We start from the raw sequence: 18117 nt of genomic DNA, 5'->3' as shown, positions 1-18117 counted from the left end.
TCTAGAAGCTAACTATTTGATCATTTCATTTTGCTGTTGCTGGGCTGCTAGGAAGCTTTCCATTATGGATTGCATAGTCGACCTTGGTTTAGGTTGTTGGCTCTAAGGGGGTGGTGGTGGCTGTGTAGGGTTTTGTCCCCTATTCTGAAATCCCAAGGGTACTGGTGGTCTGTATCCTTGCTGTTTGTTCATTGGCTAATTCTATGAATTTGACCATGAGAAATTTAGGTGGTTCCTCCATCCAGGGTTGTATGTATTTGAATATGGATTATGGGACTATCTCTGGTTGAAGTTCCCTCCATTATTCACATAGTTTATCTGTTCTGTGGGGAGTTCACTGAAGCTGTTATACTCTGAACCCATGTATCCTCCTCCATAGCTGTCATCATATTGACTGTTCATCCCTATAGCATTGGCTTATATTTTATGAAGCCTCTTTGCGAGCTGGTCAAATTAAGCATTTATCATACTTAGGGCATCCACTTCTAAGATCCCTGCTGTTTTTCTTGTATTCCCCCTTTTATTTGACCACTTGTAGTTGTGATATGCGACCCTCTCCAGAAGTTCAAGTACTTGATCCACTGTTTTCTCCATTAGGTCACTTTTTGCTATTGAATTTACTATGCTCCTTGTAAAGGGCAGTAGCCCATTATAGAAGTTCTGAATCAGGGGCTAATTTTCTATGCCATGGTGCGGGCATTCTCTCTGTAGGTCCTTATATCACTCTCATGCATCATAGAGTGATTCACCTTCCCTTTGCCTAAAGGTGTTGAGCTCAACTCTCAACTTTGCAGTCTTTGCAAGTGGGAAGTACCTTGCTAGAAAAGCTTATGAGAGGTCTTTCCAAGTGGTGAATGTTCCAGCTGGTTGAGAAAGTAACCACTTCCTTGCTCTATCTCGAAGGGAAAATGAAAAAGCTCTGAGTCTTATGGCTTAATCAGAGACTCCATTCATCTTAAATGTGTCACAAAGGGCAAGAAAGCACTGGAGGTGGTAGTGCAGATCTTCTGTTGGTGAACCCCCAAACTGGGTTTGTTGGATCATCTAGAGCCATGCCGATTTTAATTCAAAATTATTGGCATCACTGTGGGTCTTGTAACACTAGGTTGGAATCCTTGTATAGAGGGAGCTCCGTAATCCTTCAAAAGTCTCAGCTTGTTGTTGTTATTATTGGCCATATTTGGAATTTTTGGATTTCTTTGATCTTATTCCATACGTTTCCTCTCCCTCCTGATAGTTCTTAGGGTTCTGTCTATCTCTAGATCCAAATCAAAGACTTCTTCCTCTAGTCTCATTCTGGTCATGTACCAAACCAATCACCTGAGAAAGAATAAGAGAATAAAACAATTTAAACAAAATTAAACAATAAATATAAATGCCTAAATCAGTTAAATTACTTATCACCTAATATTATTAAAATTAAAATTCCCCGGCAACGGCTCCAAAAACTTGTTTGCTGGTTTTACAACCCCGCAAGTGCATGGATCACGAACAAGTAATAAAGTAGTGAGTAGAGTATCGTCCCACGAGGAATTTAATTAGTAAATACCAAACTACACAGTGATTTTGGCTATCTAGACTATCAAATAAAATGAGGGAATGAAACTTGTCTATTTTAAATGCTAAAATAAAAAAATATAATACACTTAAAATGGAATAGTCTACTTTGAAATAATTCTGGAATTAAGATTTCACACTTTAATCTTACTATGGATGTAATCTTGTCCATTTACTAGATTGATAATCGTTTACATTGATAGAAATTAATCCTAAGATATCCTAAGTCCTCTCTCAAGGCACCTAAGATGTATTTTAATTAACCTAAAACCTACTTTCATGGCGATTAAATTAATTAAAACCCTTTAAGATCTTTGACTAATTTCGAAACTCCACAAAGGTCATCAGCCTATCTCCAGGTCAGATTTCCCAGGTTCAAAATCTTGATTTTCTAATATTAATCTTTACCTTTTAGTCTTTCAATTAATATTTGTAATCAATACTAAGTGGGTACCAACACATTGCATGCATTAAGATCACAAGAAATTAAATAAAGGAACAAATCTTAAATCTAATAAATAAAACTTAATGTTTGTCCATAATAATGATTACAAGCATTACTCTCCTAATTCCAGAATATGAAAATTACTCACTCATGGTGAGTTTAGCAAACATGATAAAAATAAAGTAAGGGGCAATAAAAATCCTCTAAAAGAAATAGAACGAAAGAACCAAAGAGAATTTGCAACTTTGATCTTGTGGAACTTCAGCTGAAGGCTCCTCCTTGATATTGATATCTTGCTCCTCTAAACAGCTGTGAGAAAGTGATTATACGACTCTGGGATTTCTCCTCTTTTTTTTTCTTTTCTTTTCTTTCTTTTTCTCTCTCCTCCCTTTTCTTCTTTTTCACTGCAGCTTCTATTTATAATAGTTGGCCTAGGATTAGGTTTTCTTTTTTTTTTTAGAGTCCCTAAAAGCGTTAGGAGTCTCTTCTCTCTGTCAAAAACTGAAGCTGGAGCGAAATCAGGAAACTGGCTATCGATTGATACACAGCCCAGGGCCGTGTAACTAACTGGAGTTCTGAAGGTTTGCATCTCACGATGTCACAGAAGATTACACGGGACGCAGCTAGTTACACGGGTCCAAGTACATGACCCGTGTACTTTTGTTCTTCAGAGAATTCTTCAAACCTAGTCAGGCAGAGACTTACATGGGTTTTTATGATTTACACGGGTCTAAATACACGGCTCGTGTACTGCGTTTCTTCTTTGTCTCTTTTAGCTTTTCCTTGGCAGTAGGTTACACGGGTCTATGTCTTTGCTTACATGACCCATGTAAAGTGTATCAGCAACACTTCTCTTCCCTTTATGTTTTTCCAAGCTTTCTTTTGTACTCCTATACCTTGAAACTTTATCCAAACACCTGAAATGATGCAGAAAACATGGAATTTAGAGTTTATCAATGGAAATCACAAAAGTTAATGAAATTAATGACTATGCATGAGATTGCTTGCCTACATGCTATTAAATAGTATACAAATGTGCTTAAAAACATTTATATAATACAAGTGTATCACCTATACTCATGTAGGACCCCATGACATCCTTAGTGTAGGACCCCATGACATCCTTAGTTAAGGGATAATTGCGAAACTATTGAGAACTAGAAAATCATGGAAATAAAAAGGGGACAAGCACAAATAAGTGAGTCAGAACTTAAGAACTCATCGGGCATTATTACAAGATGGACTATAACTCGATGAGGGGCATTTTGGTCAATTCACTCCTAGAGGTGACTTTTAACCTAAATGTCCATTAAATTGTAGGAGACAAAAATATTAAAAAAGAATAAAAAATATAAGAATGATGTTTGGAAAAGAAAGAAAATGAAAGAAATAGAAAATTCAAAATTTAATTACTTTTATGACCTAAGCATGACATAACCATGATGCAATTAAAAATTTGTAACCTATAAGCATTAGACACAATTAAAATTAAATTTAAAATTTTATTATTATGGATAAATATCCATTATAAGAAGAAAATTGAATTAAAAGAAAATAAAAATCATTCATCTTCCTCTCCCTCATCCCATAGCCAGCCACCCATTCTCTCTCTCTCTCCTCCATTTTTACACTCTCCCAAGCTTTGATTTCCCGCCTTCATTCCATAAATTTTCGACCAAAATTAGTAGAAACCTTCTAATTAAGCTTCAAGGTGAAGATTTGGAGAAAAAGAAACAAGACAAAGTGAAGGGATTTCAAGATTGAAAAGCTCAAGTAGAGGTAAGTCATTTCTCTAGCTAAATTAATGGTGTATGCATGAACCTAAGTTTGATTTTGATGAATTTACATGAAGAAGTATGAAAATCATGCATGTATGGGGGGACATGGAATTCAACCAGCCATGGAGAAGTAGGGTTTTGGGGTGTTTTCATTGAATTGATGGTGAATTCTAGCTTGTGTGAGGTTGTATATGTGATTAGTGCATTGAAGTTGCATGGAATTGCATGAATTGTGAAGTTGGAGAAATTAGGATTTTGATGGAGTTAGGGTTTTGATTTATGAGGTGCAATTAATGTGTCTAATGTTGAATTAAGGTCAATTAATGTGTGTGTTGATGAGAAATGAAGTTGATTGGTGAAGAAATCAATGGAGTAGTAATGGGGCCCATATGCTGGAATTCTGGACAGCTTGAGTCCAATCCACTTAGATGGTTATAAGTTGAATTATATAGCTCCAATTAGTGTGAGGCTAATTGGAGATGAAACAAGACATAATGCTAATTTTTTCATGAAGACACCTTATCCAGAAATTGACCATAGGTTGTCCTAAATTTGGCTTGAATCTAGATTGCAATTCTGGACCTGACCAAATGAACAGTACTTAGTAAATTAGGCATAACTCACTCTAAAAAACTTCAAATTAGGTGATTCTCAAACCAATGGAAACCTGAGACATAGCAGAACAAATCTTATGGGGACCATAGAGCCAAATTATGACCCTAAGTTAATCAAATTGCTAGACAAAGTTGGTCCAGTAAATCTACCCTGATTCTGGACTAACCTCAAAATTCTGGACAATTGCCTATCCGACCAGTTTTGGCAAAATTGCCATAAATTGGGTTACAAAAATGAAAATTAGGTGATTCTAAAGCCAAAATTCTCATATGACATAGAACTAAAAATTTCATGTTTTGACCAGAATCTAGTTCTTAGGGCAAGGTAGGGGAATTATTAGGATAAATCAGGAATCCTAAATCTGGAATTCCTGCTCCTTGGCAAATTGGCCCTGTGACCTCTGAATGGTTATCAGGCCATAACTTCCTCTACAAAACTCTAATTAGAGTGATTTAAAATGATTTGAAAACCTAAGATAAAGATCTGAAACATGTTTTTAGGGACTAGGGTCAAATTATGAGCTTAAGATGTCCTGATATCGAATGCAAAGTTGGGATACAAATTTGAAAAACTGGAATCTTAGGATGTGGCACCTGGAACAGTGTTTAGTAAATTGGCCATAACTTGAGATCAAGAACTCCAAATCGAATGATTCAAATTGGAAAATAAAATTAAGACCTAGAGGAACAATTTTCATGAAGAACACCTCATTAAATTATGACTAGAACTATGTTGAAATTGGGTTCAAAATTCAGGGCATAAAATTGTCCAGAACCAAACTCCTTGAATTTGCATAAATAACTTAGACATTAATTAGGCATTCATTTGATTAGTTATTGGAGATAATTGGGATAAGTATTAAGACATTTCCATTTTCTATTTTTAGTGGAAAAGGAGCCACCTAAAGAAAGAAAAAGTTGAACTAAATGAAAGGAGTATAAAGAGGTTTGTGCACAACTAAACTCTTTCTTTTTTTTTTAATTGTAAATGGTTTGAATGAGTACTTTAATTTTGAAAAATGATTTATGATTTTAGAAGGGTGGATGTTGGTCATTTTTTACCATTATAGTAAGAGGTAGGCCGGTTTTGAATGAAATTTGAAGTGTTTTGAGAAATTGTGTGTTGCTAACCCTTTTTGGGTAATTGTTTTGAATGAAATGTGATTGTGAATTGGTAAATACATTTTGATGAATGAAAATTGTTTAAATATGGTTTGAAACCACAGTTGACATAATTATATGATTTGTATTCTTCATTAGCTTACCTAGTGAGATGTATTGGTTATGATCTTCTCCATTCGTGGGATTGAGTTTTCCCTCTCTGACTGGAGAGGTGTGTTGCCAATTGAGGACCTATTGAATGAGTACTCATATATATGCTAGCTAGTTCTTGTGTTCCCCATTAGCCTTTGGTTATTGGGATGAATTGGAAATTTGTGTCATGTTCTAAACTGTGCGATTTTTAGTAAACTTATGTTTTATGATTGTTTAGAATAAAATGTGATTTTTATTGAATGATTCTCTTAGTTTCGAAATATTGTAATATTTTACATGTGTTTGATAAATTATGATTTATATTGAGCTTTAAAATTTTAAGTTGTGCACCACTAAGTATATTACTCAGCGATGGCTTGTTAATGTTGTCGCAGGTAAGGAGATAGACAAGGCAGCAGAGTGAGCCACTTGTAGCAGTGATTAGAGCTATTTTTGGACTATTCTCGGGTATATCAGTTATACACTTTGTAAACTTCTTTTTGATGTAAATTAATCTGTATGTACATAAAGACCAACGAGCTATTGTACAAATGAATTTGTAACAATATTTTACTTCTTTTGAGTTGTAAATTGAATATAAACTTTTATTTTGAATCGTATATGAATTGAGTATGTTTTCTTGGATTTGGAAGAATGAATGAAATGATTGAGTTTGATTGAATTCAATTGTGTAAGAACTATTGTATAAATTGCTTTTTAACAGGTTTGGAAGAATTGTTTTATTGTATTTTTAGCCGACACCATGCATAATTTTTATAAAATTTTAAAAATGCTAAATTATTTCTAAATAAATTATGTGGCTTTTATTGAAAACAGAAAAATCTTAATAACTATTTAAGCACCACACTACTTTTAAAAATAAAATGGAATTGTTTAAAATCCCTAGTAGTATATTTAATAGATTATCAGGAGGTGAAGTTCAGTAATTTATTAGACATGCTATAGGATTATATCATGCCTTGCAGAGGGGTAAGGTATGACATTTTGTATTACAAATATATAATTGAATATTTCTATTAAATGGAAAGGTATATAATTATCTGAAACTTAGTCCAATAGAACCCTTTCACGTCTTTCGAGATGGTCTTCCAACAGTAGCCTTCCACATCCAATGTTTCCTTAAATATGGATGTGATCTTCCTGGCACATATATTAGAAGGATGCAACCTGTGAACATATATAAAGACAAACATATTAATGCATTGGGGAGTAACAATAAACAAATTAATTTTTTGATATATAAAAAATATTTACATATGTGAAATATAAAGTTTTATTAATACTGACTTATTATTCAGTAGAGTTATACGTGGTTTATGGTGAATAGTAGCAACAGGTGTGGTTGGTGTGGGCTAGGCAAGAGCAAGTGGAGCCTGTGCTACATATCTAATGGTAATTGGATGAGCAAATGATGCAACTCCTCTAAATGTAGCTGCTTGAAGCGAAGATGATGATGTATTCAAAGCTGCTGCAGAGACATATGAAGGTAATAGTGCATGAACATGTGTAGTAGGGAGGAATCATGCCCAACCATGATTAGTAGTAGACCATGCTGTCAAAGGGGATGTAGTCTCATTAGTCTCCTTCATTGATTGATCCCTCTAGTTAGTAGGAGCACCGTGTGGGCTAAACCTATCATTCATACCTCTGCTCAATGATTTGCCTCTATGAACCATCCCTCTCATGCTACATAAGAATTTAATTACATTTGGTGAGTGATAATCATTTTATGAACAAAATGTGTTATTAAATGTGAAATGGGAATTATTTAATTATACATTAAATTATACAACCTTTTTTTGCTCACTATCAACATAAATTTTCATCTTCTTTATCCTCAGTTTTTGATCCAAGATCAGGCTTTTTTCATCCTTAACTTCCTCCTCATCAATTTCAATTAATGTCCCTCTTAGATAATTCAATGATTATTATGCATCATCATTATCTAACTGTATCAATCAAACTTCCATTTCATCCTCTTGAAAAGGTGATTCACGTGAAGGAGAGTTATTACGTCAACTTTTTCAAGCATGTTTATAATAGACCTAGCTTTTACTTTGAAAACTACCCACCAATCGACTTTGTAATGCCTTAAGCTAGGATACGTGTTATAATTAACTTATGATGCTTGGACTATGAGAACAAATGGTTTATACCTATTAAATGAATGCTTGTGATTAACATCTATAATTTTATATTACTGATGAACCTTTGTTCCTACGTTTGGTGCCAAATCAAACCAATCATATTTAAACAAGACAGTTCTCTTGATGGGTAATTCTGGGTACTCAAAATGTATAACTTTAACCTACTGTCCATAATAGTCACTCTTGTCAATTGTTTAATATGTTCCCTTAATACAAACACCACTATTCATCATTGCCCTCTTTGAGCCATGAGTCTTAGTTTGAATTTTAAATCCATTTACAACATATCAACTATGTGACATAACACGTCTTAAAGGACCCTTTAACAATTCCTTAAGAAATTGGTATGAGTTGTTTTAGGAGGGATCATGCAGATAATTATAGAACCACGTCGCAGATTCCTTCTCTAGTTTCTCATCAATGCTTCTTTCGATGATTAATGGATTAGCTAAGCATAGCTTAGTGACATAAACACTTCAAACAGTGTAACAATATTAAATTAAAATGTTGTAATTAAGATAATTTGAAAAACGTGCTTCAGTATATATATGCTAGCGCTAAATACTTACTTAATGTATGGTTAACTTTTAGATAGTTTAATAAAATGTACATTTGTGTTATGAGGTATTCTTCATCTGTTAGAAATCTTACTTTTCCTTTGCCCAGTGGCCTACTAGAATGTGCGAAGATTGAAAGATTCCCTACATGTTCTTCTGAATATTCTACAGTATCAGCATTCCATGCCACCTTTTGATGCCTTATGTTCACATGTGGTTCAAAATAGTGAGCACAAAACAAAGATGTTTTGTATAAAAATGAACATGTTTTGTTTTTGGATCATCTTTTATATGTACCTGATGCTTCTAAAATCATCATTTATGTATTTAGTTTGATTAGTAATGGAAATAAATTTTAGTTTATAGATGATGTTTATAATCTTTATTTTAGAAATAAAATTATTAGCTTAGGTTATTTGCAAGATGGTCCCTATTATTTAGATAATGGTAATTAAAAAAACTCTAAGCAATCAAATTGAGTTTAATGCAATCATTGAAACCAAATCAAATTTAATACAACTTTGGCACTTAAGATTAAGTCATATTATAGAGGATAGGATCACAAAGTTGGAAAAGATGGGGATTTTGTCTTCATTGGGTTCTGAACCTCTCCCAACTTGTGAATCCTATCTTTAAGGCAAGATGACTAGATCACCTTTTGTTGGACAAGGAATTAGAGCTAAAGAAGTTTTAGAGCTAGTACATAATGATGTATGCAACCCATTTTAAAAAATGGCAAGAGGAGGTTTTTAATATTTATAACCTTTACTGATGATGCATCAAGGTATGGATATCTGTGTTTGATGAAATACAAATATGAATCCTTTGAAAAGTTCAAGGAATTCAAATCCGTAGTAGAAAAACAAATAGGAAAAAGTATTATAACTCAAAGATCATATCGAGGAGGTGAATACTTAAGAACTGAATTCAATGAGTTCATAAAGGAACATGGCATTATTTCTTAATTGACCCTTCCTTGAAAACCATAATTGAATAGTGTATTGGGAAGGAGAAACCATACCCTATTAGATAAGGTGCGAAGCATGATGAACTGTACTAACCTTCCCATCTCCTTATGGGGATATGCATTAGAAACAGCATTGTACCTTCTAAACTGCATCCTTTCCAAATCAGTCTCTTCCACTCCATATGAGATATAGCATAAAAAGCAATCAACTTTTAAGCATGTTAAGATTTGAGGTTGTCTAGCTTATATTACAAAGCTAAAAACTGATAAATTAGAAATAAGGTTAGAAAAGGGACAGTTTATTGGATATCTAAAAGATAGTTTTGGATACTGTTTCTATCTTCCTACAACATAAAGAATTGTATAGTTTTGGATATTATTTCTATCTTTTTGCATCACAAAGAATTGTGATCAGCAGGGATGCTATTTTTCTTGAGAAAGAGTTTCTTCAAAAATGTGGCAAAGGTAGGAAGATAGATTAGAACTAGAAATATATGAGCAACAAATATAGCAAATGGATATTGATTATTCTAGTGAGCCTGTACCTATTAATGATGTCTACACATCAATTCCTTGAAGATCAAGTAGAATATCTCACCCTCCAAAGAGATAAGGATTTTTTTATAAGAATGAATAAGAATTGTTTGTTCATGAACAAGTTGATCATAGTGATAATCGTAGTAGTTATGAAGAGGTTATATCAGATGTAGATTCTTTAAAATGGCTAGAGGCCACGAAGTTTGAAATAGATTCCATGTACAAGAATCAAGTTTGGGATCTTGTAGACCCACATGAAGGAATTATACCAATAGGAAACAAATGGGTTTTCAAGAAGAAAATTAGTTCTAATGGTAACATAGAGACCTATAAAGTAAGGCTAGTAGCGAAAGGGTTTCTCCAAAGGCAAGGGATTGACTATGAGGAGACATTTTCACCTATAGCCATGCTAAAATCCATTAGGATTTTACTGGCAATAGTAGCACACTATAATTATGAAATTTTGTAAATATATGTCAAAATTGATTTTCCTCAATAGACACATAGAGGAAGACATTGTCATGGAACAACTTAAGGATTTTGAATCCAAAATTGGTTCTAAAGTATAGAAGCTTTATAGATCCATTTATGGTCTTTAAGGAGCTTCAAGGAGTTAGAACATATGTTTTAATGAAGCCATTAATTGATTTGGTTTTATTAAAAATGAAGATGAGCCTTGTGTATATAAGAAGGTTAGTAGTAGTGTAACCACTTTTCTAGTTTTGTATGTGGATGACATATTGTTAATTAGAAATGATATTGGCATGCTAACGACTGTAAAAGTCTAGTTGTCCAGTACTTTCTCCATAAAGGATTTAGGGGAGGCAACCTATATTTTGGAAATTCATATTTGTAAAGATAGATTGAAAAGAATGATAGGTTTATCCCAAAGTTCATACTTGGAAAAGGTATTGAAGAGGTTAAACATGATTGATTCCAAGAAGGGATTGTTTCCTATGAGGTACTATTCCAAAATGATGTCTCCAAAGACACTTGAGGAAAAGAAAAGATGGCAAAGATTCCATATGCTTCAACAATTAGAAGTCTTATGTATGTTATGTTATGTACAAGGTCTGATATCGCATATGTTGCTAGTGTGACTAGCAGATATCAATCCAATCCAGGTTTAGAACACTAGGTGGCAGTCAAGAGTATCCTAAAGTACTTGAGAATAACTAAGGATTTAATCTTGATATATGGAGGAGGTGACCAATAACTACATGGATTTATAGACTCTGACTTCTAGTCAAATGTGGACAATAGAAAGTCAATCTCAAGTTTTGTGTTCATTTGTAATGGAAGAGCAATCAGCTGGAAAAGTTTTAACCAGACAACAATGGTAGATTTTACTATAAAGGCTGAGTATATTGCTAAATCATATGCTATAAAGAAAGCTGTTTGAATGAAGAAGTTCGTAATAAAATTTTGAGTGGTTCCATCAATTGTATCACTAGTTTCTCTCTACTGTGACAATAATGGTGCTATAGCTCAGGCAAAGGAAACCAGGTCTCACCAAAAGTCCAAACATATAAAAGGGCACTACTGTATTATTAGAATGATAGTTGGGAGAGGTGTTGTATCTGTGTAGAAAATAGCTTCAGTTGATAACCCAATTGATCCACTCACTAAGGCCATGACATAACAACAATTGGATCAAAATCTTGAGAAGATGGGTCTTAGGTTCTATAGTGATAAACTTTAATGCAAGTGGAAGATTGTTAGTAGTATTTCCTAGAGCATAACTTATAATTTATATCTTATAAATATTAATTCCTAAATAATGACAAATACCTTTTCTTTTAATTTAAATAGTTCATATTTAATTAAAAAAAATCCTTTAATAGCTTGTTAGATGTTCCATTCTTAAGATGTTAAGAATGTAAGTGATGGACCAATATGGAAGAAGTACTATAATTTATGGTTTACAGTCAATGATACCTCACTGGGTCTGATTTAGCTAAGCAAACTGTCACCTCTCCTTGTTTTCATGGATTAGTATGAGATAATAGTGAAAGTAGAATGGTGAATCTCACGCCATTTGATATTATGATGTTAGGACAAACATAGTAGGCACATATAAGATAAGTAGGCCGAATTAGTGACATATGGATGACATATATATATAAATTTACTCTTATCAATACATTGTCATCTAGATCATAATAGTGCATATAGTCTCTTGATGTGAGACAATATAGTTATCTTATATATAGGTGGTTTGAGTTTGATACCGCTTACATACTTATACTAGGTATGAGTATAAAGGCATGTGTTGGCTTTAACTGGTTATATATAGAGATAGGTATTCAGTTAAGAAGGGATATGTTACCCTAAGTAAATAGGGATAAAGTCCTATGCCTATCTAAATAATTCTTGATAAACAAAGTTCCTTGCTAAGACTGATAGACTAAGTTAGAAAAGAGTTTTTTATGGCAAAGTCTTAAAAATTAAGGTGAGCAGATATGATTCCAAGCAATTAGGATCTAACATAAACTATGACCCTAGCTAGAATTGAGATTTTGTAACGAAAAGAATTAGTACATGGTATGTATGATCAAGGTTCTAAGTAAGGGATAAATTTAATTCATCACGAGTTAGGTAGTTATGATACATTATGCTACGTGTCAATCATGATTTATGAGAACCAAGACCGGATTGGGGAATTGCGCTCTGGGTATGGAAAGATTCCATTGATATTAAAAAGTTAATATCATATTCTCATTGTCAATTAGTTATAAACTTAAGAACTCACACATAATAGAACTTATGTGATCAATTGATTAATTCAGTAAATGGTTTAACTAATTAATTAAATTAATGAATTTAGTTTGGCAATAAGATTACAAAAGTTCCTAGCTTGACTTGAAACTAGATTCAAAGAATTGGGTAAAAAGGAAGAGAAGCAATGCTAACTAAAAGTTGCATGGGACATGACATGGGGCGTGTTGCTACCCATAGTCATTCAGCATAGGGCATTTCGCAGCCTAGTGCAAGGCAATATGGTGTATGCCAAACCAAGGTAAAAGTTGCATGGGGCATGTCATTAAGAGAAAGAAAGTGTGAGTAGGTTTTCAATATCTATTGACATGAATTGACATGAGATGATGACATATCAGTTGATTAACTTGATGAAAATGAGACAAAGGTAAAAGTTTTTTTTGACAAATGTCAACTTTATCTGTAACGCCCCTATTTGCATAGCCTGGTACATTTCACTGTTCCAGTGACCGGTGTCGGTTCGGACAATTAAGAGGATTAGAACCACACTTAAAACAACTAGATAAGCCATAAACACAAATAATTAGTAATTGTCAATTAGTTAAGTATAAATAAGAAAAACAGAACATAAGAAGTTAAACGAGCCGAGAGTCACAGCGATGGGTGACCTTCTCGGGAAGGACTGCGAAGTCGATTTAAACTCAAATTTCAAACCGTAAAATGTAACGTGCGGTCCTTAAGACCATTACGAACACAGTGGAAAAGAGAAAATAACGAAAAAGAATTATTAAGCCAGTCAAATAATTAGGTTAGGGAGTCGGAAGAAATATTGAATTATTTGCAAACCGGGTTGAACCGGCGAGGGGCAATTTGGTCAATTGACCTCGAGAGCTGACTTCTGACCTAACTATCAAATAAAATCGGAGAAAAGAAAATTTCGGAGTCGGGAATTAAATTAAAGAACTAATAGAAAAATAAATAAAAAAAATGAAAATAAAAAAGTGTAGGGAGATGACATCATGCATGACATCATGCATGAAGCCATAATTATTGTAATTAATAAATTTAATTAAATTGATTTATGATCTTCCTAAGACATAAAAAAAAAGAAAAAAAAAAGATAAAAGTCTTCTTCTTCCCTAATTTGCTGTCTCCCATCTCTCTTTCCCTCTCCATTTCTAAACTCCATTAAAGCTTGCACTCAAGCTTTTGAATCCACTAATTAAACCCTAATTTCCCTAAATTATCAACTTAAACCTCATCCTTGCATCTTGAAGAGTGTAGAGGAGCAAGAAATAGAAAGCAAATTGGAGGAAAGGGGAGTTAGAAATTGCTACCCAAAGGTTAGTAATAAACTCTAAATTATTTCTTTAAATTTCATGCAAATATGCTTAAAGTAACTTAGAAACTAAAGAAATCAAAAGAAAACATTTGTGGAGGACCAAACCTAAATTTTGGTCAACTAGGGTTTGATATATGTATGCATGAACTTGGTGAATTTAAAGGTGTATGTGAGCTTATTGGTGTTGAATGATTATGATTAAATGTCTTGAATTAGTTAAATGCAATGAATTAGTGTGGTTAGGGTTTGGACACTTAGGGTTTAGAGACAAAAATGTGAGAAACTGGTAAATGATGTCTTTGACCTAGTTTGAGGTGAGAAATGGTCATTTGTGACCCAATGAAGTGTGTTGGAAGTGTTGGAGTTGAGGTTAAATTCGGATTCAATATGGTCATGCTGCTGGCAGCAGGACCAAGGTCCCTTTGAGGGACCAAAACTGAAAATTTGCAAGTCCAATTGGTATGAGACCAATTGGAAATGAAAATAGACACTAAATGACACAATTTTCATTTAGGAACCATGCCCAAAAAGTGACCAAAACCTAGTGAACAAATTGACCAAATCCATAAAATCTCAGTCTGCCCTGTACAAAATGACCAAATGAACAGTGTTTGTTTATTTGGCCATAACTTGAGCTAGGAAGGTCTAAATGACCTGAAATTTTACCAGTGGACAGATGAGATATAGACCTAAAACTTTCATGAAGAATACAAACCCAAATTATGCCATTAACCAAGTCATTTGGCCACCCAAATTTGGTGACCTAAAACTACCAGAACCAAAATTTGCCCAGAAATCTGGGTTAAGGCCAATCCGGCAGCCATGGTTCAAAAGGCTATAACTTGAGCTAGAAAACTCCAATTGGAGTGATTCAAAAAGGAGAATAAACTTAAGACAATAGGGAACATTTTCTATGAAGAAATTTTTGCCAAATTCTAACAGTAAAGTGACTAATGGAATAGTGCAACTTAAGATTCCAAAACTGGAAATTTGCAAATTTGCCAAAAAAGACTTAGAATTTGAGTAAACAACCAAAACCAACAAATTTAGTGACCAAAATGTGGTATGTGGGTGAAGTTGGAATTCCCATACCTATTAAGCCTTAGAAAGTCAACAAATTGACTTGAATAGTATAGTGAATAATAACCCCGAAACACAAAATTTAAAGAACATTAAGTTTAGCACATTAGAGCTAGGTATAAGTGAATGTAAATTTATTTTTGGATTTATGTTAAGTTATGATACTGAAACACTGTGAAACTGTGTGTTTCAGTGGAAAAGAACACCGGGAAAGAACCCGAGGAATCGAGTTAAGGCCAAGAGGCGACTCGTTTAAGGTTTGTGCACAACGTATAGTTTTTGTAAATTATCTTCTGCATATTGTTTTGAAGAATTTGAAATATTGAATTGTGACATTATTATGATGCTTTGGATTTAAATTGTTGAAATTTATTTGTGTATATTTGAAATGGCAATGTTAGTAAAATGTTAAGATAAGTTTTGAAACCACAGTGTCATGGCCATATATTTGAACACCTCACTAGCATGACTAGTGGGGGTAATCAGTTTCGAATTTTGATTCCTTCTCTGGCTGAAGTGTTGAGGTGTGTGCCAGTAGAAGAAGAAATTGAATGGATATCCATATATTTGAGCTAGCTAGCCTTGTGATGTGACTTCTTCTTAGCCTCTGGCTATTGAGATTATATTTGTTTCGAATTGCATGATATAACTGTGGGTTTTATGAAATGTGTTTTAATACTTCGAAACGAACTTGTTTGAATTAAAATCTCATAATTCATGTTTTGTATTTAATTCTCATGTTCAGTCCAATTTTCGAATAAATGTGATTTAAATTCTGCATAAAGATTATTTTAGTATGTTGTGCACCACTGAGTCCTAGTACTCAGCGATAGCTATTATTGTTATCGCAGATATAGAGACTAGAGGAGCAGCAGGTTGAGCTGCTGAGGACAGGGGAGCTACCTGCTTGAAGTTATCGGGTATAATTTATACCCTGACTGTAAATATTCATTTTGATGTATGTATTGCACATAATTGTATGGACATGTAAAATCGGTCTTGAGCAGCTTGTACAAAGTTGTATAAAGTTTGTAATAAATTTTAGTTGAATTTCTCTTAATGTAAATTTTTGCAATGATGTATATAAATTATTTTGTCATTAATGAAATATGAATGGTAGTATTTTATCGTGAATTGAATGAAATTCATTAATGGTATTTGATGATTATTGGATATTGGAAATGGTGGATTTGAATTTTGGAAGTTGATAATGTGTTAAAATTGATTGAGATGATTGTGAATTTGAAGAAGTTGTTAAGAAAATTTATTGGAAGTACTTTTTACAGGTATTTGAAGAACTGTTTTCTCAAAATACAGATGGCACTCTGCCGAAATTTTTATAAAATTTGCAAAAAAATAAAATGGGCCAAAAATTTTAACTGGTTTTCAACTTTGAATAAATGATTTTAATACCAATTAGAAAATGCTCACCACTTATCAAAAGTAAGAAAATTGTTTTAAAATCCCTTATAGGGTACTTAATGAGTTATCAGTAGGTGAAGTTCGGTAGTTCATTAGGTATTCTACGAGATCATGTTATGCCTTACAGAGGGGTAAGGTGTGACATGTTTTAGTGGTATCAGAGCAAATTTTTGAAGTATGTTTTAACTTATGAATTTGTGTCTTTCCTTGTTAAGTACAACTGCTCAATGTCCATATTTGTTACATACAGTGCATTACATCGTAAATATGAACTAACGGAGGGAAATCTCCATGTGTTACTTGTTTAGGAGATACCCTAACTTCATATTGAAATGGAAGAAGGGGATCGCTCAGTCGAGCAATCTGTTGAAGCTGAGGCACAAGGGGAAGCCCCAGCTTTGCAGAATGTCAATGGATTAGTAGCACCAGCCCCCCAAATGCTGCAGTTTCCTGTACAGTTTGCACAGCAGATGGCTGCGATGTTTCAACAAATGGCTGGGGGTATGCCTGCTCAAGCTCCACCCCAGACACCTGTGGCTCAACCACGCCTCGGCCAGCGGTATGATAAGTTATTGAAGTATGGGGCTACAGAATTTAAGGGTACAGTGGACCCTTTAGAGGCAGAGCAATGGCTTGAAAAGATGGATAGAGTGTTTAAGAAGCTGCACTGCCAAGATGAACTGAAGTTTGAATATTCTGTGTCGCTACTACAAGGGGATGCGTATGATTGGTGGAAGACCATCCCCCACAGCCTAGCTGAACCACCAGTACTAACCTGGGATGACTTCATCAGAGAATTCAGACAGAAATACATCCCATATGCATATGTTGATCAGAAATTGCAAGAATTTTTGAGTTTGAAATAAGGGAACCGATCAGTGGCAGAGTATGAGAGGGAGTTCTCCCGCTTAAGTCATTATGCTGGGAGTCTCCTTTCTACCAGTAAGGCAAGATGCAAGAGATTTGAGACTGGTTTGAAACCCAGTTTGAGGATGCAAGTAGTGGGATTCAGACACAGTAATTTTTCAGAACTCATATCTCAAGCACTTGAGTTGGAGAGAATTGAATTAGAAGCAACCCCAGTAAAAGAAAAATCAGAGAAAGCTGAAAAATCAGAAAAAGATAAGGGGGAAAAGTCAGTAGAGCCAAGTTCTGGTGGTACCTCTGGAAAGAAGAAAAAATTTAGTGGACCCAGTAGAGTGCAGTGGAAAGATTTGGAATAGGCGATTTTTACGGATAGAGACCCTAGGTGCAGTCGTGATCGGCGAGGGTTCATATCACCGCCTGTGAGACTTGTGGCAAGATTCATGGGGGAGAATGCTATTGGGCCACTGGAGCTTGCTTTAACTATGGAGGCATGGGCCATTTAGCTAAAAACTGCACTAGTGCTCCGAGATATGGTCCGGTTCCTACTACTGCCGAAGGATCTATTCAGAGTCCTGCTCCCAGAGGTTCACAATTAGTTGGCAGAGGAAGAGGTAGAGGTAGAGGCACTGCTTCTGGCAGTCAGGGCACTATTGGTCAATCAACACAAGGAAGTGCTTCAGCCAGAGTCTACACAATGAGACAACGAAAAGAGGCTGAGACTTCTGATGTTGTAGCCGGTACATTTTCTATCTCTGATCAAGAAGTATTTGTGTTGTTTGATCCGGGTTCAACCTACTCATATGTTAGTGCT

The 18117-nt window shown here is 34.4% G+C and overlaps 1 non-coding gene across 1 annotated transcript; it reads left to right on the top strand.

Annotated features, from left to right (window-relative positions):
- Positions 1-682: 682 nt before the first annotated feature.
- On the top strand, positions 683-789 carry LOC131183671 (small nucleolar RNA R71). Its single transcript, XR_009151710.1, has one exon. It is a non-coding gene; the product is annotated as a small nucleolar RNA R71 (small nucleolar RNA).
- The last annotated feature ends 17328 nt before the right edge of the window (positions 790-18117 follow it).

Source organism: Hevea brasiliensis, chromosome 9 (assembly GCF_030052815.1).
Source record: "Hevea brasiliensis isolate MT/VB/25A 57/8 chromosome 9, ASM3005281v1, whole genome shotgun sequence".
In the NCBI taxonomy this organism is placed as follows: Eukaryota; Viridiplantae; Streptophyta; class Magnoliopsida; order Malpighiales; family Euphorbiaceae; genus Hevea; species Hevea brasiliensis.
This window is presented reverse-complemented; position numbering and strand designations above follow the sequence as displayed.